Here is a 23,342-nt window from a genome sequence, read left to right as displayed (position 1 = left end):
CAAAGGATGTATCGTAAATGACTGAGTAGAAATGATTTTTCATTCTTTTTTGCAAGAGTTTGGTTTCGTTTCAGATGCTGTCTCTCTATCCTGAGAACCATCTACTGCTGTTTGCTTTATTTTTCCTCTATATTGTTTTCAAACTGGGATACAAGGTAAGATGAACACCACAGCCAAAATGGCACCATGCTGCTGAAGCTGACATCAAGCACTTCTGGCGGTCCTCAGGAAACAGCATCGCTTTGTTCTGCATTTAATGTCTAAGGCGAGGAATCTGCCCAGGCACCTGCCATTTTATGCAACTCTCTAATCTTCCTCTTTATTAGCTGTCTGGCCACATCATCACACTGGCTGCAAGGTTTAAATCTTGTTTACTCTTGTAATAGAAGAAGACAAGAGAATGTCCCTGAAGATATAAACTTCGTCTCTGGTACTGTAGACAGTTTTTTCAATGTAATTTTCCTTGAAACAAAAATTCTTTCCTACTTCCACAGGAAAAGAGACTATCTCTTTGCCTTCTAAGGAAATATTTTGCATTACAATTGTCCAGATGTTCAAGATGCCTACTGAAGCTTTCTCTGTTTAACAACTAATTCTCTAGAACAGTTGTTTAAAAAGGCACACATTATAGTATATATTCTCATTCATTTACTTATTTAATTTCATTCATTCAAATAACTTTTATCAGGTTCTTGTGATGAATCACATACTATGCTAGGTACTGTGAATGCCAAAGAGAATAGTATTCATGTATTTGAGAAAACAAGTAGGGAGGATAAACTTACAAAAACATAAATTGTAACACAACATGTTAAGTGTTACAAATATGAGCAAAATGTGCTGGAAACACAGAGGGATTCCTGTCTAAGTTTGAATAGTGATGGATGAGAAGATTTCACAGAGGGGCAGGAGATATTTGAGTTCCACTAGTCAGTGTGTACCAGAGATGAAGATAAGCAGAAGAACATTCTTAGTAGAGAGGATGTGAAGGGCTGAGTGTGGCTGGAAGAAAGGCAGCTTGGTAGGGGAAGATCAGGACGGAAGATTGGAATGCCATTTGGATCATAATGTGAAAAATTAATTGGAATTAATGAACTGGAATTAACTGCCTAGGTATGGGATGGCCAATAGACATATGGCTAAAAGTTAAGAGCTGTATCTGGGCTGCAGAAGCGGTTCCTACATTCAAACGGGCTTTATAGCTAAACAAGAACAGCCATTACTAGAAGGCAAATCTGCAACATATTATGATACAAGATCCTGGAACCACTCTGCTGTCCTAAAAAGGGGCTCTGGCTGGCCTGGGTGAGGGGTGATGCAGAGGTAGCAGGTGAGAAGGAGGTGACTGAAGGAACTTGGGAGAAAGCTAACCTGGGGAGGGCAGGGAGAAGACAAGGAAGTGAAGAGTGGTCTAGGGTAGAGTTTTTTCATCTGTGTGGGAGTTTAACTCTCCTTTTCAGTGCTAAAGAATCAGAACAAGAGCTAAGAGCAAAGTTCCCATCAGTCATGGGTCCTCTTTGATTTTCTCTTGTTTTCTGCCTAAGGGGAATGTACCTACTTGAGACTAGTCCAGAAGCCTTAGAGGCAGAGGGAGGAGAGAAAGGAACGGTGCTCCCAGGCAGAGGATATATAGAAATCAGGGTCTGCTCGTGTGTGACTAGGAAAGCATGGATTCCATTGTAAATATAAGCCCCAAGTCAGACCTTTCCTGGAGAGCTGCGCCGCTTTCAAACGAAATGTTAGAACTTTGCCCTTGAAGTTCAATGAGGGGTCTTTGAACTTGGTCACAGTGTTAAATCTGGGGTCAAATCTGGCCGAGTTTGCTGCATTTCTGCTTTGTATATTTTTCTTACTGCTTAAAGCAGTCAAAGCCTGTTGCTTTCTCGTGTAATCTCCGAAGTTACTGCACTTATAGTAACTACAGCCTGCTTCCCTGTGGTCTTCACATTTCGGGAGTAGACACAGGACATTGCATCATCAGGTCTGTAGGAAAGAACCTGGAACATGCCCTGCTTGATGTCCCAATTTTAGCATTTCCTCTATATCACACCCCAGCCACACAATCCTCAGGCTATGTTGGAAAGATTACCATGGAGGAACTCACGCGTCACAGTGCCATGTTTTTAGTCACGTTCCTCCTTATATTGAGCTGGATATGTTTCCTCAAGCCTCCTGGTTTCTTATATTATCACTTGGCACCATAGGCTTAATCACATCTTTCTTCCACCTGCGACTCCTTCAGATCTTCGAAAACAGCTAATGTACTTCTCAGTTCCTTCAACAGGGAAATGGAAATGGATGTGGGGGAACTCACTGCTTTGTGTCACATATTAAGCAGGGATCATCCACCTGAATTAGCTCCTTTAGAAGAACATCAAAATAGAACTTAACAAATAGGCAAGCAAATCAGAAAAAACCAAAAAACAAACAAACAAACAAACAAAAAAAAACAAGAGGAAATGACTTTCCCAAGGTCTTCCCAAAGTGAGACCAGGAGTTAAAGCTAAGTCGCACAATTGTTTATATTGAAAAATACATTTAAATGTAGCTTTTATTTGTTTCAAGGTAATACTGCTTCATAGTTTTAAAAGCCAAATAATGCTATAATAATATAGTAGCAATACCCTACTAATCATTACCTGCCTCATCACCTGATTCAACTGGAAGTGAATCTGTTGCTCTGTCCACTGCGCAGGCTGCCTCTGCCTCACTTCTATTAGTACCATAAGTTTGAGTCCATCACTATCCTCATTTTGAACATGTACATGTACTATTTATGTATACATATGTTCATATGCAGACTGGAACAAGATTTACTACCATGTGAGTATACTTATCATTTCCAGAGTCTGCTTTGTTTTCAGTTTCTCTCATTGAAAAGTCTGGAGAATGCCCCAAGATAAAATCAGACAGATGAGAGGGACAGAGGGAAAGTTTTGGGGCATAAAATGTTGGAAAATGGGAAAAAGATGTATGCAAGAACTGAAGCTTAAGGGGAGTTTAACGTTTTGGCATGAGAGAAGATTCAAAACACTGCACAGTGTGAATACACTGAGAGATGGAGAAAGAGAATTATAGAAAGAGTTGTTATGAATCATAAATCTGATCGCCTTAAATGATCTTTGAAAGAGTCAAGTGAATATTAGAATTCTCTATAATTAATAATCGTTATCTAATCTGTGCTTGTTTGAATGACATTCTATTTAGAAGGAGGGCAAAATAGGTTTTTTAATAGCTTTCTAAATTCGTGGTGCTCACATCTAAACACAACACTCCCAGTGTGAGAATATTAAAGAGCTCTGACATGGAAATAAGGCCTACATCCTATTTTCAAATACACAGGAAGGACAAAAGGAAATTAGATTTAGAATCTGTAACAAAAAGGAAATTAGTTTTTTAAAATTTGTAACCTTTTTCTGTATTAAAAAAAAATGAGCCTCTGGACTCTCCCTACTATCTGCTCAAACATACATTTGTATTTTCAATAGGCATTCTCTCCCCTTACCCGCCCCTCTAATGGTTTAGCTTGCAAGCCATTAAGCCCAAGTAATTCCAGCTAAATGGAATGGATTAAATGCTTCTTTTTGACCACCCTCCCTATACTCACGGCCTAAAATATACACATGTGGAAGTACACATTATTTCAATGAGTTGATTTTTGATACATTTATCACTCCTCCACTCCCATAGCAGAGTTGGAAAAAAACCAAAACAACCCCAAACCAAATGTAAAACCCAACCATATTGGTTTGCTTTCTGGTTACCTTCAGTGATTTTGATTTTTGGAGGGAGGAGGGTCTTCTAAAATAATGTAAACAGAACTCACTGAGTTGGAAGAAGGGTGGGGGTTCAGTGTTCTTGACAAGGTTTAGAATCAAAATAAATGACACAACATTTACTTATTTAGAACCTTATACATATGGTAAAAATACAAAGAAATTGTAGCCATGAGCTGTACCCTTATGGAACTCTTGATAAAGTCAGGGAAGAAAGACCCTTTCAGAAGCGCTTAACCAACAGAAGATGAATAACAATTTCAGGCAAGAAGATGGTACAGAATGCAGGGTTTCAGAAATAGTTTCCATCCAAGACTTCCTACTTTCTTCACTAAGCAATCTGGGACGATTCATGGTAAGGAGGTAAGCAATGTGACTGTGGTCCTTATTTGGTTCCTGGTACACTCCATGACTTAGGAAACTTTGCTTGACCTCTGTGGGCCTAAATTCCATTATTTGAAGGAAAAAAAGGCTAAAATGCATAATATAGTATTTTTTAGATCTACAAGTCTATAAGTATGATTTCCTTTCATGAGACAAGCATGAGTAGACCAACAGTGGCTAACACAAGCTATCAGAAACATCCATAGTGTATATAAGTGATAGCGAGCCCATGGGATGTTGTAGGGACAGAATGAGTGTCATAGGCAGGTTCAATCAAATATGTAAGTATGTCCTGGAGGTGGGTCTGAAGTCATCATGAGTTTTTTCTTCTTAAGCACTGTACTTTTCACAGGACTAGAGATAACTGCTTTACCACTTACTACAGAGTCGCATGTGAAGACCATAATTCCGGGTAAACCCAGTGACGCTTCAGACCCTTACAGATGAGAACATTTGCCACTGCAGAGCTGCACTACCCCTTCATCTGGGTGTGCTGACAAACTAGGTTTTGAATCTTGCTGTCTCAGGGGCCAGATTAAGACATTTCAGTACTATCCTGTTTACTCAGATTATGATATATCTGGTCATTTCTAAGACACTGAATTACAAGTGCCATTTTTTCCCATTGGATCAGAGGAAGCTCTTTCCCAATAGAAAGTCTATATTTAACACACTTGCCACAATATGTGTCAAAATGAATCCAGAGGCTTGTGTGTGAATCTAGAGGACTTTGGAGTGCCTGTTGAGTCACTGGGAGAGACTGAACAAAGTAAGATCTTTTCACTCAGACCCCTTGCCTTTGGGCTCACCATGAGCTTCAGGCACTTAGAAGCTGCTGTTGGATGACTGCATATTGATGATCTGGTCTGAGGTCACTGACCACTTTCAACTGAGGGATGGCTTTCATCTTTGACTCTAATATATATGAATAATACATATGCAAAACACTACAGATCTCACTGAGCAGAAGGGGCTCTAGTTGCATCCCTTTATACTGCTCTCTCACTCTGCCCATCAGATTTCCTACCACTTTTACTGCCGTGGAAGAATGACCCCCAACCTTTCCTGAATGCTTCCTCTCCCACCAATCTGCAGCAGCATCCCCTCCATCTGTCAGCCCTCACATCACCATGAACAAAGGGACTCTCCGCACACAAAGCACAGGCAATGCTAGTTTCCATCTGAGCAAGATTTGGAAGTTGTCACCAACCTCTCCTTCCACTGACTCTCTCCTCACTGCTCCTGATTCTCTTCTCCCCTCTGCAGTCACTCAGATGGTTTACTTCCCTCACTTTGGTGATATGCTGATATTTATCAAAATCTTGTATTTAGAAAAAAAGTAGATGCAGTTGGCTACAAGATTTCACAATTTGATAGACAATCCCACGCTACCTATATTTTCACATGGGACAAAATATTACCCTAGAATGAATACATCTCTGATGGCGAAATATGAAAGATCAATTCTGTGAGAGTTTATTCCAGGCGAGTGAAGATGTTGCCTGCCTCTAACAATAATGCTTTACAGTAATATTAGTCCTAGTCAAGTGATAATAATGGCAACTATCATTTACTGCATTCTTACAATAGGTCAGAATGATTTGTAAATACATCATCTTCTTTATTCCCCAACAAGCTTATGAAGCAAGTATTCTTATACCTTTCATTTTACAACAGAAGAAACAAGGATTAGAGATGTTAAGACGCTGGCCCCACACACAAGAGTATATGGGTAAATAGGATTCAAACTCAGGCACTCTGATTCTAAGAGCCCAACTTCTCAATCACCGCTCACTGTCTCCTAGTAAGTATTATAATTACATAGATTGATGGCTGAGATAATTTAGACTGTTTTGGATTAAATTAGTTAAATTAAATTAGATCGGCAGATAGTCACAAGAGTCCCTTCCCAATTAAGACAGTTATGTTCCTGAAAACACCTCTGGTAGCAGAATTTTCTGCTGAAGACCTCAAGATTTTTGTTTAAGTGCTTTAGGGTAAATCAATATTAGTAAGGAAATTGAGAAAGCCTTTTTAAAGTATAATAATGTTCATTAAAACAAAACAATAAAACAGACCCCCAAATAAAAATAATATTTATCCATCTTTTAGTTAGTACAAGGAGAATTCTATTAATTTCCATTTACTAACCACTGATCAGCAGAAAATTTTCAGTCTTTGCTTCCTGTGAAGTTTGCTTCAATCTACCACTGCAGTTCTTAAAAAGAGCCATTTCCTGTGTGTCTGGAATGCTTTGCTTGTTTTAAAATTAATAGTAGTAACATACTCGTTCTTGGGCAGAAAGTCTTAAGACTGCTTAAGAGGTGTAGGGAAAGAAGACATGTAACTAGAATTTTGAGAAAGGATAACTGATAATATAGATTACAATATATAGATTTCTACTAAACCATAGGATACTAATCTATATACAGTCACACAACAGTACAAGATCTTGTATAGTTTATTATCCTGTACAGAGGGGTGATTTTATTATTGTTATACTGCTGGTTTCATCTTTGCCCCAATTATTTGGGAGCAGACATATCTGAGCTCATATTAGCTGAGCAGTGTTGTGCAAATGCTGCTCATTTATCAGATCCAGGAAGTTAAACTGAAAACCTGTGATGGTAGGTGAAGGTTTATTGTCAGAGGTAGCAAGCAGCACTGGAAAAGGTGTGTGATTGGTAATCTGGGGAAGGTCAGCCAAATGAGGTATGAATAAAGGAAAATCAGATGACAGAGCCTTGCGCACAATATACATGTAATAAATATTCACTGAAAACAAATATATGAGTGAGTGTTGGATGGATGGAATGACAAATGGATGGAGTGGGAAAATATTGAGTATTTCCAATTCCACAATTTTGCCAAGCATTGAATCAGATATTATATTTGATTGCTGTATTGCATTTTGTAACAATCTGTGTTGTACTTTTCCATCCATGAGTGAGGAGAATAAAAACATAACATCCTTTAATCGCTATCTGTGAAAAGCTAAGGACATATTTTCCTCTGCTTCTTTCATACTCTGCTTCATATTAACAAGAGGTTTTAAAATATCATGAAAAGTACCAACCTTGAAAGCTGCCTTCTGTTTTGCTCATCTCACCTACAAAAATAAAAAAGACAAGGAAAAAAAAAGAAAGAAATGTAAGTGAAAGCCAATTAAGGCAACACAGCAGTAAAAAGAATATTTAAAAAAGACACTTTTACCCATTTTCCCTTGACAAAGGAAACATTTAACTGTGAAGAGAGAAATACCCTGATAAAACTTTTTCTTCCCTTAGACTGTTTTATTCCAACCAATATTTTGTGCTTTTTGTATTTTGTGATAGTTTGCTTTTCAAAATTTCTTGGGGGTACAGCAATCATGAATGACAGTGAGTAAAGATACAGGGAGGATGTTTAATAAGAATGATAAAACTAAATTAGATATAGGGAAAAAATATATAGGCAGAACTTAATCAACCCATGGAAATTTGCCATCATGATAAGATTGTTTGATAAATTCAGACAAGAGTATTCTAAGAGGCTATTACAATTTATTCTCAGGTTCTGTATTTTTACTCTTGAATACTGATTAGAACAGAGACTTTGGTTTCTTCTCCCTCCTCACTCCCCCGATAATCTGTTCTCCCTTATGGACCAAGTGATTATTGTGTTGTTTATAATAACTGTTCTACATTCCTTATGGAAATTGTAATTATGATGCTGAATATTCAAACTGCAAGCCACTTTTCTCAGGGAAATTGTAATTATGATAATGCAGTATTTACCCAACTGATGTTTTCTCGTCATTGTTCGTTCTGAGGGATGAGGAGGTGAGAGAAAAACACTGAAATATAATATCCTGTTGGGATCTCAGATACGTATTCTGGGAAAGCATAATAATAATAGCTAATCTTTGCTACGTAGCAGGCACGGCACAATCAGGCTGGCATGTATATGACACATGTGTATTACATACAATTACATGTGAATCACACATGTTTCTCATTTAACCTACACACCAATCCCATGAGATAAGTCATATTTTTATCCCAATTTTATAAGGTTCAGAAATATGGAGTAATTTACCTAACACCACACAGCTGGTAAATCAAATACCCATATATAAGCACAAAAATTATACTATTTCAAAAACCAAATGGAATTGGAGGTCAATCACTGAAAAATCATATTATGTGAGCCCCTAGGTAGATGGGAGGTGGATCTCTACTGACTCTTCTTATCTACCTGCCTTACTTCCACTTTGTCCAATAGCTACAACCAGTGCCCCAAACAAGGATGTAAGACCGGCCTATCCTTTTCTCCTTAGGAATTCAGCAGTGATTGTTTAGGACCGTTTCAATATTAAGAAGCAATGACTGAGCACATACCAGGTACAGTAATTTCTAGATATGTTTTTAAATCCCATAACTCTTCAAGACAAGGATTTTCACTTCCATTTTACAAATAAGGAAAAGGAGTCACATTGATGTGATTAGTTTGCCCAGATTTTCCAAGTTGGTCTCTGTTCTTTTAACTTGGGGAATTGACTGGTCTTAATCAAAAAAGAAATGAGGATTAAAAGGAAACTCAGAAATTAAGGGAAATTTAAAAAGTAGTAACAATCAATACATAAATTAGTGAGTTATTAGTAGACTTCATTCTAGCCAGAGGCTTACCACCTTGTGAAGCATGAATACTTCCAGAATATATTCCTGGTCCTTCTCTCAGCTTTACTATATTTCTGATCTGCCCGAGAAGTTCCATTCTCCCCTTACATTTCTTTCTTAAGCTTTAGAATAACCTTCCCTTCGTTCTTTCCGTAGAGCTCATCTATTTCACGTGGGCCACACAACACATATCTGTTTCCCCACACATGGAAAGGTTGACGAGCTGCCTCCACTCCAACAGCCACAGGGGTCAATGCTGAGCCTCAGTTTCAGCACTGTTCTTGGGGAGACCAACCAGCCACTTGATGGAAAGCTGATTAGGACACTGGACCTCTTCCACCTTAGGAGCAGTGATTCATTCTGACTAGAACTAAAACCAATCCTAAACTTTATTTTTTGCTTATCTGTCTGCAGGGCCTTGTCCAGCCCCAGGGTCAGAGGGCCTATAGAGTGTGTGATCCATCAGGACATGATAATAAATATCACCTCAGACACATGGAACTACTTTGGACATCAGCAGTGGATGCACAATCTTGGGATCCACTCATCCTGACACATACTGCATGACCCAGAAGCTGCTGGCCTGACACACATATGGAACAGCCTTTTGGAGGTGCAGCTGAAGTACCAGCTTGGAGATGATATCCTGCAATGATGGGATAAAGGATGTGCTAAACACAGTAAATCGATGAGCATTCTTTGGGGCTGCATCCACAATAGATAGAATACATGGGTGTAAGAACCAAGAGGAGGAAGTAGAAGTGGTCAAAATCAGCATCACTTCCAGTGGCCTAAGTGGGGAATCTGTGCTTTCTGTCCCACAAATTAAGTCTCTGCGAATCGAGAGATCCTGTTTTTCAAAGAGAGAATGCTTCTATGAGAGGACAAGTAAGAGTCTCATTAAACTTTAGGATATACCTTACATCCAATCCCTTAGGGTTCCCTGTGCCAGGAGATGGGCAGAAAGGAGAGGAATCACCATCCTGGCAGGGATAACTGATCATCAGGAGGAGGTAGGGATGCTGTCAGACAATGAGGATGGGGAAGAATTTCTAGTATCCAGGTGATTCACAGGGAATTTCTTAGTAGTTCCCTATTTTTGAAAATATATGGACAAGCGCAGTAACCAAGACCTAAGAAAGGAAAAGTAAGGAGGGGTTTGGACCCCTCAGTAATGGCCTGCTCCATCCCCAAAGTAAGCAACATAGAGCACTAGGGTGCTGGCTGAGGATGAGGGGATTCTAGAACGGGCATAGAAGGTAGAAAACAATAGGGGACCATAGGTATCAGTTGTGGCCTTGAGACATCCTGCAGTGGCAGGGGCTGTAGTTCTACTCTTCCTCTTCAAGGCTTTGCCAAGAAAGGTGACTTACTAGAATCCTGAAGGAGCTGCTCTCAGATGCAAGAAACTTACTATATAAACATGAAGAGGCAAGCATCATGGGCATGGACAGAGTAAATGCTGCACAACTTTACCCAGACCCCTCTTCAGGACAAGGGTTGGCTTCTGGTGGCTTACACCAGAATTTCCCTCCTTCCACCACAGGGAATTTTCTTTCTTCCACCAAAGGGAACTGCTCCACCCTAGATAATTCATCCTACAGGCAACTTACATCTAATGACTGATCAATACATGGGTACAAAGACCAGAGCCCCCTTTTCTCCATCCAACACACTTATAATGATATTGATCCCAAACACACTCCTCAACAAACTTCCTGCATAAAAACCTCCATCTCAGAGTATGTTCCTCAAGAAAACTGACCTAAAGCAAGAATACAAAATTCAGAAGACACGGAGCTGAAAACTGAATGGATATAGCTGGCTCTAAAGTCCATAGCCTATTCATTGTACCTCTCCATCTCCCATAAAGAACACTTTAATCTAATTGTCAACATATTTTTGTCTAGGCAGTAAACACAGTCAATAATGATATATTTAAGCCTGTATTTAAGTCAGAAAGCATTCCTCAGTGTTACCCAATATCTACAATTATACTGTTACTGGAATGTTAAACTATTATATTTATTCCTCTTGAATTCCAGACTGAAATAAATTAGTACATATAGATATGTTTATATAGATATGCTTATATATATATATATACTAATTTATATATTAAATATATGTGTACATATATGTGCATATATGTATGTATGAATATATATATATATCCTATACAGTAGAACTCAAGAGTAGTTTCAAAGTTAGTTTGACCAAAATCCTTAATTATGCTAGCCTATTTTCAAAGAACAGTACACCTTTAATCACGCCATTTTCTAGGAAAAAAATTCAAGGTTTCTCTGTTTCAGAAAACTTAAAAGATTAGTTACAGAACAAAGGCTTACGCTTACTAACATAAATGTAAGGATTTTATCAGGCATGAAGTATAGTCAAAACAATTTACAGTCCAGTGAAATACTGCTTCAGGCAGGCTTTACAATCAGAATGCAGAAGTTACCTAATTCTATGTAATTTTGAGAGAAAGCAGTTAGGATTTTATAACCAGTGAATGGTGCACTCCGTAGTCACCAACTGTCTGTCATCTCTTGTCTGGAAATCACTGTATCTCTTCACACTGTCCCTGAAGAAATTCCATATCACTAATTCCTTTATTTCATCTACCAACTCTTCATTATTGGGGAAATCATCATTCTCTTCTATATAAACATACTGGTATTCCTGGTTTTCTCTTGTTATTCCACAGCTACACTGCACTAAGGGCTTAACACGATAAATAAATACAAGATAAAATCAGAGAGAACTCCTCTGACAGAAAACTGACAAAAGCATTCCAAGAAACATACCTAACCTGGCCACACTGGGGAAGAGTCAAGCAGCTTTAATTCTATATTGTCTTCAGTTAGTGGACAAAAGTTATTTACACTTTTTATTTCCTTTTTTGTGGGGAGGAGGGGAAGTTTTTTTGAGAAGCTTTCAAACATCAGAGGGATGTGAAAGATTTCCTCTTGTGATAACTGGGATTGGAACCTCCCCACAGAAGCAGCAATTTGTGTGTGTGTGTGTATGAAGGTTTTTTTGGGGGGTGGGGGGAGTGTCTAATACATCTGAAAAGAATGCATATACAAAGTATTGGGACGTCAGAAAGCACTGGTTCAACACCAACGAAGTCTACAAAATTAGGATTTGGGGACGGTGGGGAAGATTATCTAACGTTTTTAAAAACTGGAAAATGCAACCAAAATAAGCTGATGAAATCTCTATCAACACTTATAAAGAGTCTTCTTATGATTCTCCCCAGGATTTTTATTAAACTAGAGAGCCGCAACCAGCTGCTCTAAGGTTCCTCAGATGCAACACAGAAATACGGGGATTCCCTTGACTGGTCCCATGTTGTTAAATGTTCTCCCCACCCCCACCCCATCCCCAGCTTCTTAATGAAGCATGTCTCCATCCTCATGACTTAAAAGAGGGTGTGAATCATCCCACAGACATCTGTCTTCCAGCACCACCCCTGGGATTTCCTCTATATATTAGGTCTTCAGCTGTATTTTAGGAGCACCATATCATACACTCTATCCCATATGGACTGGTGGATGCATAAAGCAAAGCACGGAGAATAGGAAACACTTCAAATCAAGCATGAAGTTAATGGATGAGACTTTTCACCAATATAGCCTAAGTTTTGCATAGTCCACTTGCCTCAGTAAGCTTTAAGTTAAAGATTCTTTCAGACTTCCAGAAACACCTTTACTGGACCATTGTTCACCTAATGATTGATAAGGCTGTAGAACTGTACAGTCAGACATTCTACATGTATTCTGCAGCAAAGGCAAAGGCATGTAATTCTATAAGTTTCAGAAACAGCAACATAGATTTACATCGGTTCATTCATAACTTTATCTGGGGTTGTGAAAGAGACCAAAATGTCCAGGACCTATTCACAAGAAGCTTACCTTGACTTATAATGCCAGTACATCTGGCATCAGCAAATTGCATCTCAGTTTCTAGTGAGTATATTTTTGGGTTCAGGGAAGAGAGGCAGTATTTTCCTATGACACCCAGAACTGGTGTAGCCAAGTGAGTGTCAGTACAGATACTGAGATGAAATACTAAATTTAACATTACAGTTGTACATCCCAAAAGCAGACTGACAAACAGATAAAGACTTACATCTAAAGACATGAGCTTAGCTTTGCAACACAAAGATCTCTCTAGGACAGAGCTCATCAAGGTGGAAGATGGCACTATAAGAATTTTAGATTTGTATGACTTTTAAAAATGTATTTTAAATGATTTAACTTTAAGTTAAATAACACAGAAGGGTTGGGGCAATGTCATAATTTGTAAAGTTTGAAGAAACCAGTGTCAACATGGAGCCAGAGAAGTGGTTTGAAGATGAAAAGTCTCTTTATGACAATTGCTGCAGTGGTCCCTTCAAGAAAGTGAAGGCAGAAGTGTTTTATGTTTGGCTTGGTCCCATTGACAGGGCTGGCGGATGAAGCCTAGGTTAACTAATTTGAAATCATGCTTATCTAGCACTTTGGGAAAGCAGAGCCCTGTGGTCAAAAAAGCACTGGATGAGGAATCAGGAGCCTGAGTTTAGTCTCTACCCTGTTTCCAACTAGGTTTCTGTTTGTGGACAACATTTTTTCTTGACTTGAGTTACAAGTTATGTCTCAAGAGGCAAGATAGGACTGGAAGGGTGTAGAACTTGAGGTTATCCAAATCAAGGACTGCTGATAGGGTGAATCCAAGCCAACATCCCTGAAGAGGAACCAAAAGGAATTTTCAGAGAGATAATACTTAAATAGAAAGAGAAAGGAAGAAAACTGGAATCATAAATATGAACCAGAAGCAAAATGTTTTCTTTTTCTGTTTATACAACCACAGATGTCTGCATACTTTCAATGCACATAGTGAGCATATTACAGTGAGCACATTACAGTGGAAAAAGCAGTCTTTGGACTCAGATGTATGTAGGTTGGATCCCAGCATTACTACACATTTACAGGGAAATATTGGGCAAGTACCTTAACTTCTCTGAACCTCAGTCTCCTTATCTATAAAGTGGGGATAATTATACCTACCTCAAGATTTTTTTTTTTTTGAGAAATAGTGACAGATAGGCCTAGCATTTATTAGACACAAAATACATATCGGGTCATTTTCTTCTTTAATAATACTACTGGGTATTAAGCTATCTTTCAACTAATTGTGTTTACCATCTATGACATTCAAAATATAAAAGCATTATTAGAACATCTCAAATGTCTAGAATTCAGATAGAGATTCCCACATGGAATGATTCATATGGAAAGATTCACATGAAAAAACTTACCAGATATGTCTTTGTAAAACAACCATGTCAATAAATTATGTATTAAATGACTTTAGCTAATTACCAAAGCATGCTGTAGACTGTTAATAGGTGTTCATTTAAATTAATGACAGAAATAACATCTACAGGGAGAGTCAGCTGAAAACCACATAAACACACTTTATATTTCCTTTGTTATACATCAGCAATATTCAGAGGAAAGCCCTGAATCTCAAAGGACTCGTTCATGTGCCGTCCGCAGCTCCTCAGTTCCTGAAATCCTCATACAGAGATATTATAATTAAGTTCTACAAGCCACACTACATATTTCAGTGGAGAGCGCTAAGGCATAGTGTTAATAACACTTGCTCCATCTGAGACAGCTTCGACACGACTCCTCAACGTGCTATGTGATCTCTGACAAGTTACTTGAACTTGTGCTTCATGTTCTTGGTCTGTAAAATGGGGATGGTAATAAAATAGCATCTACTTCACTGGGCATATTGTAAATGAGAAACTGCAATAAAAGTGCTTGATACAAACTACTATACACAGGATAGATAAACAACAAGGTCCTGCTGTAGAGCACAGGTTGGAACTATATACAATAGCTTGCAATAACCTATAAAGAAATAGAATATGTAAAATAATATACATGTATATACTAATATAACATGGTACCTCAACTACACTTTAATAAAAAAATGAAAATAGGGAAAAAATAAAGTGCTTGATGCCTTAGAATCACCAAATAAATACGACCGTGATTTTTTTTCACATGTTTTCCCAAACAGGATTTGTGGAGATTTATGAGATACATGACAATTAGAACAAAAAGGACAGAAAAAAAGGAATCCTATGGTAAAAGGTGACAGTTGTAAAGGAGGGGTTTTCTACCCTGCCTTCAGGCTGATCTGCTCCAAGCGCAGTCTCGAACCAAGTCTCCTCGTTAAAATCCTAACTTGCACCTCATCACCTTCATCACCTGTAGGATGAAGAGGACACACTCCCTTGTGGGTTGGCCTCCACCCACCTTACACACAGCACTCACCCTAAATTCTAAAGCTCAAGTACTATAGGACCTCAATCTTTTTTCTATGTAAGATCCCAGCTTTCTGCTCTTCCTCTCGTCTTTATATAATGCCCCTTCTCTACCCAGAATGCTTTCTCTCCCCTTCCTTAATCTCCCAGGAATGACCGTTCAGTTTGAGAAAGGCTTGGAGAAGAAAGTATGTGGACTCCTTGGAAGAAGATCTTCCAAAAAGGCCAACGTGTTAAAAGCAGTAGAGACTCATGGGAGGCCTGTGTATTTCAGAGATGGGAAGTCAAGCCCCTCAGGGGATCCTCACTTGGGAAGGAGGCAGTCCCTGCAGACTCTCCCAGCACATGAAGCCATTAACATAGACAGAAATTTGGAGGTGAGTGAAAAAAAGAGAAGTTTGTCACCTCCAAGCCCCAACCACTAAATTAATGTTGAATCTTGACTTATGCTAATGACACTTAGTCGTTTAATTCTCTGTTAAGATCATCTGTACAATATTTCAGATATTTCCAGAGGCGTTGAGAGAGAGGGAGTAAGTCAACCAGATAATACTGTGTGAAATTGAATTAAACAGGGGCTTTAATATAAGAAAGCTCTGACTTGGAAAATGTATCTGTTTTGTTGTTGTTGTTGTTAACATTTTTTATTGCTTTATAATCATTTTACAATGTTGTGTCAAATTCCAGTGTAGAGCACAATTTTTCAGTTATACATGAACATGTATATATTCATTGTCACATTTTTTTTCTCTGTGAGCTACCATAAGATCTTGTATATATTTCCCTGTGCTATACAGTATAATCTTGTTTATCTATTCTACAATTTTGAAATCCCAGTCTATCTCTTCCCACCCCCTGCTCCCTTGGCAACCACAAGTTTATATTCTATGTCTGTGAGTCTATTTCTGTTTTGTATTTAAGTTTGTTTGTTTATGTTTGTTTTCAGATTCTACATATGAGTGATCTCATATGGTATTTTTCTTTCTCTTTCTGGTTTGCTTCACTTAGAATGACATTCTCCAGGAGCATCTATGTTGCTGCAAATGGCGTTATGCTGTCAGTTTTTATGGCTGAGTAGTATTCTATTGTATAAATATACCACTTCTTCTTTATCCAGTCATCTGTTGATGGGCATTTAGGCTGTTTCCATGTCTTGGCTATTGTAAATAATGCTGCTATGAACACTGGGGTGCAGGTGTCATCCTGAAGTAGGGTTCCTGCTGGATATATGCCCAGGAGCGGGATTCCTGGGTCATATGGGAAGTCTATTCCTAGTCTTTTGAGGAATCTCCATACTGTTTTCCACAGTGGCTGCACCAAACTGCATTCCCACCAGCAGTGAAGGAGGGTTCCCTTTTCTCCACATCCTCTCCAGCATTTGTCACTTGTGGATTTTTGAATGATGGCCATTCTGACTGGTGTGAGGTGATACCTCATTGCATCTGTTTTGTATAAGCATTTTCTTGTGCCTCACCCACGATATTTAGGTTTACCTAGAATTCTTGTGCTAAAAGAATTCGGGGTTGAAAATTCTATGATATTTCAACAATGCAGAAAATAAGTTTATAAGTCTCAAGAGGATTATACCTATGAAAGTGTTTATTGTATTTATATACTTTCATACTCACTGAAATAAAACATTATACAATATAACGTGGACATTCACAAATATTAAATGAGTGGTAAAGAGTACTGTACTACTGATTTCTATTGGAAACTGTAGTTAGATAATTTAAAAGCTATATTTAGATAATCAGTAATTTTTAATAATATAATAAGCAACCCCTCTGACAAAGCAAAAGCTAGGAAACTAACAGGATGCTCTTCCTCAACTCCAAACATCCAAACCCATCTTCTCAGGCAACCAGCATTCTGAAGTTCATGTTTGTCATTTCCTTTCCTTTCTTTTCTTTTCTTTCTTTTTTTTCAGCTGAAATATTCTTTTTTTTTTAACATTTTTTATTGATTTATAATCATTTTACAATGTTGTCAAATTCCAGTGTAAAGCACAGTTTTTCAGTTATTCATGGACATACATATACCCATTGTCACATGTTTTTCTCTGTGAGCTACCATAAGATCTTGTGTATATTTCCCTGTGCTATACAGTATAATCTTGTTTATCTATTCTACAGCTTTGAAATCCCATCTATCCCTTCCCACCCTCTGCCACCTTGGCAACCACAAGTTCGTATTCTATGTCTGAGTCGATTTCTGTTTTGTATTTATGCTTTGTTTGTTTGTGGGTTTTTTTGTTTTTGTTTTGTTTTATTTTTTGTTTTTTCTTTTTGTTTTTTTTTAGATTCCACATATGGGTGATCTCATATGGTGTTTTTCTTTCTCTTTCTGGCTTACTTCACTTAGAATGACATTCTCCAGGAGCATCCATGTTGCTGCAAATGGTGTTATGCTGTCAGTTTTTGTGGCTGAGTAGTATTCCATTGTATAAATATACCACATCCTCTTTATCCAGTCATCTGTTGATGGACATTTAGGCTGTTTCCATGTCTTGGCTATTGTAAATAATGCTGCTATGAACATTGGGGTGCAGGTGTCATTTTGAAGTAGAGTTCCTTCTGGGAAATGAAACTGACAAAAGCTTGATCTCCAGAATATATAAGCAGCTCATACGACTTAATAAGAAACAAACAAACAACCCAATCAAAAAATGGGCAGAAGACCTAAACAAGCAATTCTCCAAGGAAGACATACAAATGATCAATAGGCACATGAAAAAACGCTCAGTATCACTAATGATCAGAGAAATGCAAATCAAAACTACAATAAGGTATCACCTCACACCAGTCAGAATGGCCATCATTCAAAAATCCACAAATGACAAATGCTGGAGAGGCTGTGGAGAAAAGGGAACCCTCCTACGCTGCTGGTGGGAATGCAGATTGGTGCAGCCACTGTGGAAAACAGTATGGCGATTCCTCAAAAGACTAGGAATAGACTTCCCATATGACCCAGGAATCCCGCTCCTGGGCATATATCCTTTCCTTCCTATTTTACGGTCTCCTTGTATCTGTAAGCATTCATGTAAAAAGGTGTATATATATATATACATACACATACACGCATGCATGTCCATGATGTTTTTAACTTTAAAAAGTTGTATTTAATTATTTGGGCTTTTTTTTCAGTTAACATTTTATGGCAGTTATTGATATATTTGAACCTGCTTCCACATTTTAATTCATTTCAATTTGATCTTCTTTTCCATACTTTAAAAAAATAATAATCCTCTTCAGTTACTTTTTCAATTATTTTTGAAACAAACACTTCAGCACATAGCACATTCATCAACCTCTATTCCCCAGACATATCTGGTATTATCATTCCAGAATTTTAATTTTGGTGTATCATGGTATTTATTATACTAGACTTTTAATTTTTATATCACCTTAGATACGTTTACTTTTTTCTTTTCTCTTTGCAATTTTTAAAATTACAGTTTTTAACAAAGAATAAAATAACTTTTAAAACACTGTATATTTCTTAAAACATCTCCTAAGATTTATCTATTTTCTTATTTCAATATTTATCCAAACTGTTCCCAGTTTGGGTTTTTGGCAAAGTTTCAGGGGCTTTGTATGATAAAGAATACTACACCCTCGCATTTAAATAACAGTTCACTATCAAATTGTAGGTTTTCCATGCTTTTAATACTTTAGGTATCTTAGAGTATTAAAAGCATTTCACTGTTTTCTTGCATCCCATGTTGCATATGAAAAATCTGGTGTTGGGGGCAGGTATAGCTCAGTGGTAGAATGTGTGCTCAGCTCAGCATGCATGAGGTCCTGGGTTCAATCCCCAGTACCTCCATTAACAAAAAAAGAAAAAAGAAAGAAAGGAAAAGAAAAAATCTGATGTTGGTCAGATTTTTGTTTCCTTGATAGGATCTATTTTCTTCTATTCATTATTTTATTCAATTAACATTTACTAAGTGGCTACTATGTGATGCCCTAAGTGGTAAGGGAGTGAACCAAGAGGCACATTTACAATTTTTCTTGGAGGTTGTATGCTAATGGAATACACTTCATATGTCCAAAAGCATGTTTTTAAGGCCAGTTTTAAAGGAAGCATTATCTTCCATTCTCTTGAAGACTCAATATTCAGAATCTTCACGCCTATAGCATTTGCTTTACTTGATTTGCTACCCTTAGGTCCAAGCTCCTGCTAGATCATAATTAACCTCACTTTAGATTCAAAATTCACTTGACTTGCCTAGATTAGATTCAGTTTTCTCCTAGCTGTTAAAAAGATATACAGGAGTTAATTCAAGCAGAGGATAATTTTATATAAGGGAAGCTCACAGTTGAGAGTTGAGGGGCAGGGGTTGCCGCATTCAACTTCATGCTTCTTCTATGATTGAGAAATGGAGGGAAGGCACAAATACTGCTATGCATCACAGTGCTGTTTTCCTCTTTCTAGACAAATAAAATAAGGCTTTGTAGCTGGGAAGAAGCTAAGTGCAGCTTAGGGAAAATTATGAAGCAGAAGGAAATGAAGTGAACGGAAGATAAATATTCAGAATACAATCTTGCCTTAGAAATCTCAAAGGTACTAAATCCTCTATGAATTGTGTTTCTTTCCATAAAAAAACAGGATATGATCACAGACAAATATATACACATGTGTTTCATTAACATACCTCTCTGGATAACTGCAGCAATGCTTAGCCGCAGATTCCGAGAAGCCAAAAGAAAATGGACCAGAGAGAAAAAAGGGATGACAATTGGATTTATTAAGGAAACCTGCATATCCTTGGCAACTGTGCGGACTTTATTTTTAATGAAATAATACAATTGAATATATATCTTCTTACAGAATATTGCTAATAAAATACTACAGTGCTAGGCCTTCTGGGAACTCAAACATGATGGCAACAGATAATTGCCTTTGAGAGGAATATCAACAAGTATGAAGCGTCTTTTCTTCCAACTTCAGTATTGGAAACCTTGAACATAATATATTGCTGACTTATATCCCTGGCTTGACTGAGGATCACCGGTTTGCAAGGATTTTACCAGCTACATTGTAGCTCTCACTTATAAGGAAAGACACACAACATTATCACAGACATCACAGATTACCCATGTGTATCCAGCTGTAGCTGGCTGTGCCCTTTGACAGTGATGCGCAGATGATAGAGGCCAGTTTTCTAGTTAGCACTTTCATTTGCCACGAAAAGACAGTAACAGCCTGAGAAAGAGGGACTTGCATGTATTGGTGTGTTTGCCTCCTTTTCTTCTTCACATTTCCCTAGAAATATGTACATAGCTTCTTGCCAATCACAGCAACTGAAAAACTATATTGTAAATAATGTTGACAGAAGATCAGATACATCTATAACCCAATGAATAATTCTGAAGCCGAAGGAAAGTTTGTATGGGTCAATATCATTTCAATTAAGAGATGACAATGTCTTCAATAAAAATGCCTACAACGTCTTCAACTAATACAAAGTGAACACTTTTGATTTGGGAATACTCACAGCTTGTCACCTCAATTAATAGAGCAATACCCTGTGTGGTAGATGAAAACTTCTGTCCCAGATTCTGCAATATGAGGCCTCCGATATTAAAAACAAACTATTTTGGAGTGTCTCTTTGTCAGGCAGGGGTTTCTTAGACTAATTCATGAATATGAATATGTGAAAAAAATCATCAACAAAAATCATGATTTTTTATTTCAACAAAGATAAATGGAAACAGAAACCTCTTATATTTTAATGGGAATAAGAAGGATATCAAGAGAGTTTTGAATCTACAGAGTTAAAAATGGTTTTAAAATTAATGGTTTTAAAATTAAGTATTGAAAACACAGTAAGAATGTTTATAAACATTGTGTTAGGGATAAAGAATTACTACAAAATAAGTACTGTGTACCTACTACCTGGGTTAAGCAACAGGACACATCCATTACTTTTAAGGCTGTCACAGGTCCCTCACTGATAGCAGCTACAGTTCCTCCTGAGCCCAGAGGTAACTGCACACACCAAATTTATATGCTATCATTTCCTCATTATTTTCTACAGTTTACCACACTGGTTAATATCCCCAGACATAATACCCTACTTTGCATGTTTTTAAAGTTTATGTAACTAGACTTGCTTTTTTTCTCAGAGTTTCTCAGAGTTACCGTCCCTAAGACAGATCTGTGTTGTTCCGTGCAGCTGTAGTTTATTCATCCTCATTGCTGCACAGTACTGTATCATGGGGATGTACTACCTTTTTCCCTCTATCTCACTGCTGATGGGCATTTGGGATTTCCCCAGCATTTTGCTGTTATAAACACTGCCGCTGTTAATATCCAAGCTTATGTATTCAGGTTCAGGTGTCCTGGGCATGTAAATAATAGTTTCCCTTAGGTTTGGAGCTCACAGTAGAATTGTTGAGAATTGGGATGCTTATGTTCAAATTTACTATGATACGCCAAACTGTTTTCCAGATCTGTTCATTTGAACCATGGACTTGTAAATACTCCATTTGTTCCACAGCTTGCCAAACTTTGATATTACAAGGCTTTTAATTTTTGCCCATCATGTCTCTCACTCTTGATTTTAATATATACCTTTTGGCTACTAATGAGGTTGATGATACATGACTGTTCATCTGTGACATGCCTATTCAAGGTAATTTTCTCACGTGTTTTGTGATTTTTGACTCTATACTCACATTCCTTGAGTAATTCTTTGAGGCAGTAATTCTTCGAGGATGCAGCCAAATGTGGCTTCACCCAAATACAATTTGCATTCTTTTTTTTCCTACCTTTCACTTAGAAGCTTTATCAAGATCAGCAACTTTACACCTTAGGCTTGAGAGCTTGTTTCGATTCCCCAAGTAGAATGAGGTCAGGCTGCGTACAGTATCTGAGGACCTGCTTGTGGTCACTAAATTTCTTGGGGATTTTCCTTTCCTCCACCCAATGTCAAGGTTCAAGGAAGACCACTATTTCTGCTTTTCTCTGGAGTGCAGATGACCTATTGGTAATTTACCTTCAAGCAAAGGCGCAGACTTTTATGTTCCCAGATTCCTGGGCATGGCAACCATGGCACAGAGGCATCATTCCCACTTCCTCGGCACCTCTAGACATGAGCACCCCCAACTTCTTCCCCCTCTCCTGGAAGATTCCGTAGTCAACCCCATTCAGTGATGCATCCCCGGGAGCCTAGTCGTCTTCCCAGAGAACAAGCAAACCACTCATCTCAGCAAAACCCCACTGTGATCAGTGGATCCAGAACTTTGCAACTGGAAGAATCTAGAAACTATTTTAAAATGCAACAGAAATCCAAAATTGTATTGTGCAATCAATTCTACTTTTTATTTTGCATTTCTGAGTTTGGACAAAATCAAGTCTTAATTTATCCCTGGCACTGTGTTTCACATTCCATATTCTGCTTTCTCTCTCCTGGTGTCAGGTTTGGAACACTGCTAAAAGGCCATGAGTTCATTTGATAAATCAATCAAAAAATAATTTGGGGGTCTGGAGAAATTTGTCTCCTGTAACTGAACAATCTGTTTGCTATTTTTAAATTAGAATTAAGCTCAGTTTTTATAGCTTAATGAGCCAATTTACTAATATTAGTTATCAAACTTTTTGAGTGTTTACTATCTGCTGGACAATATGTTGTTTTGCACACATTTCACACATTTATTTAATCCTTACAACTCTTCACGATGGTCCCAGATCGCCTGGCTACTAAATGGTCGAGCTGTATTCTCACTCAGGTCACTGACCCCACAGGCTCTGTAACCTGCCACACACTGTGAGGAAATAGCCTCCCTATTGTTCCAATCCAGCAGGTGATTACAAAATTAAACTCCTGCTTTCAATGCTAACAGGTTTTAAATTGTTTGGCAAATAACAATGGAAGAATCTTTTACTGTGAAATCTTAATTCACGTCCATGTATAATAGGTGTTTACCCTGGAGCCTTTTACTATTTAATCATTATCTAGTTCAATCACTTTATGTATTAATCTATCAAGAATGGAATAAAAAAAAAAAGGCATAGCAGATATTTCCAGCTTTGGCGTTCATGAACAGCTTCCATTGCTCTCCTGCTATTAAAATGTTGACATGTACATAACAGAATAGAAAAAGGTTTCCTTTGTATGCCACATAAGTTAAAAAACAAACAAACAAAGCCTTCATGAAGGAGTTTATGATCACAGCCCTGGTAGACCTTGATATA

At 37.8% G+C, this 23,342-nt stretch overlaps 1 protein-coding gene across 1 annotated transcript in view; it reads right to left on the bottom strand.

The window, feature by feature from the left end:
- LINGO2 (leucine rich repeat and Ig domain containing 2) overlaps positions 1–23,342 on the bottom strand; it is a 1,050,366-nt gene that overhangs the window by 360,415 nt on the left and 666,609 nt on the right. Inside the window, exon 5 of the mRNA XM_032479097.1 lies at positions 7,237–7,269. The gene's annotated coding sequence lies outside the window, so the exon portion shown is untranslated. The remainder of the gene's footprint in view (positions 1–7,236; positions 7,270–23,342) is intronic.

This window comes from Camelus ferus, chromosome 4, assembly GCF_009834535.1.
Source record: "Camelus ferus isolate YT-003-E chromosome 4, BCGSAC_Cfer_1.0, whole genome shotgun sequence".
Lineage (NCBI taxonomy): Eukaryota > Metazoa > Chordata > Mammalia > Artiodactyla > Camelidae > Camelus > Camelus ferus.
This window is presented reverse-complemented; position numbering and strand designations above follow the sequence as displayed.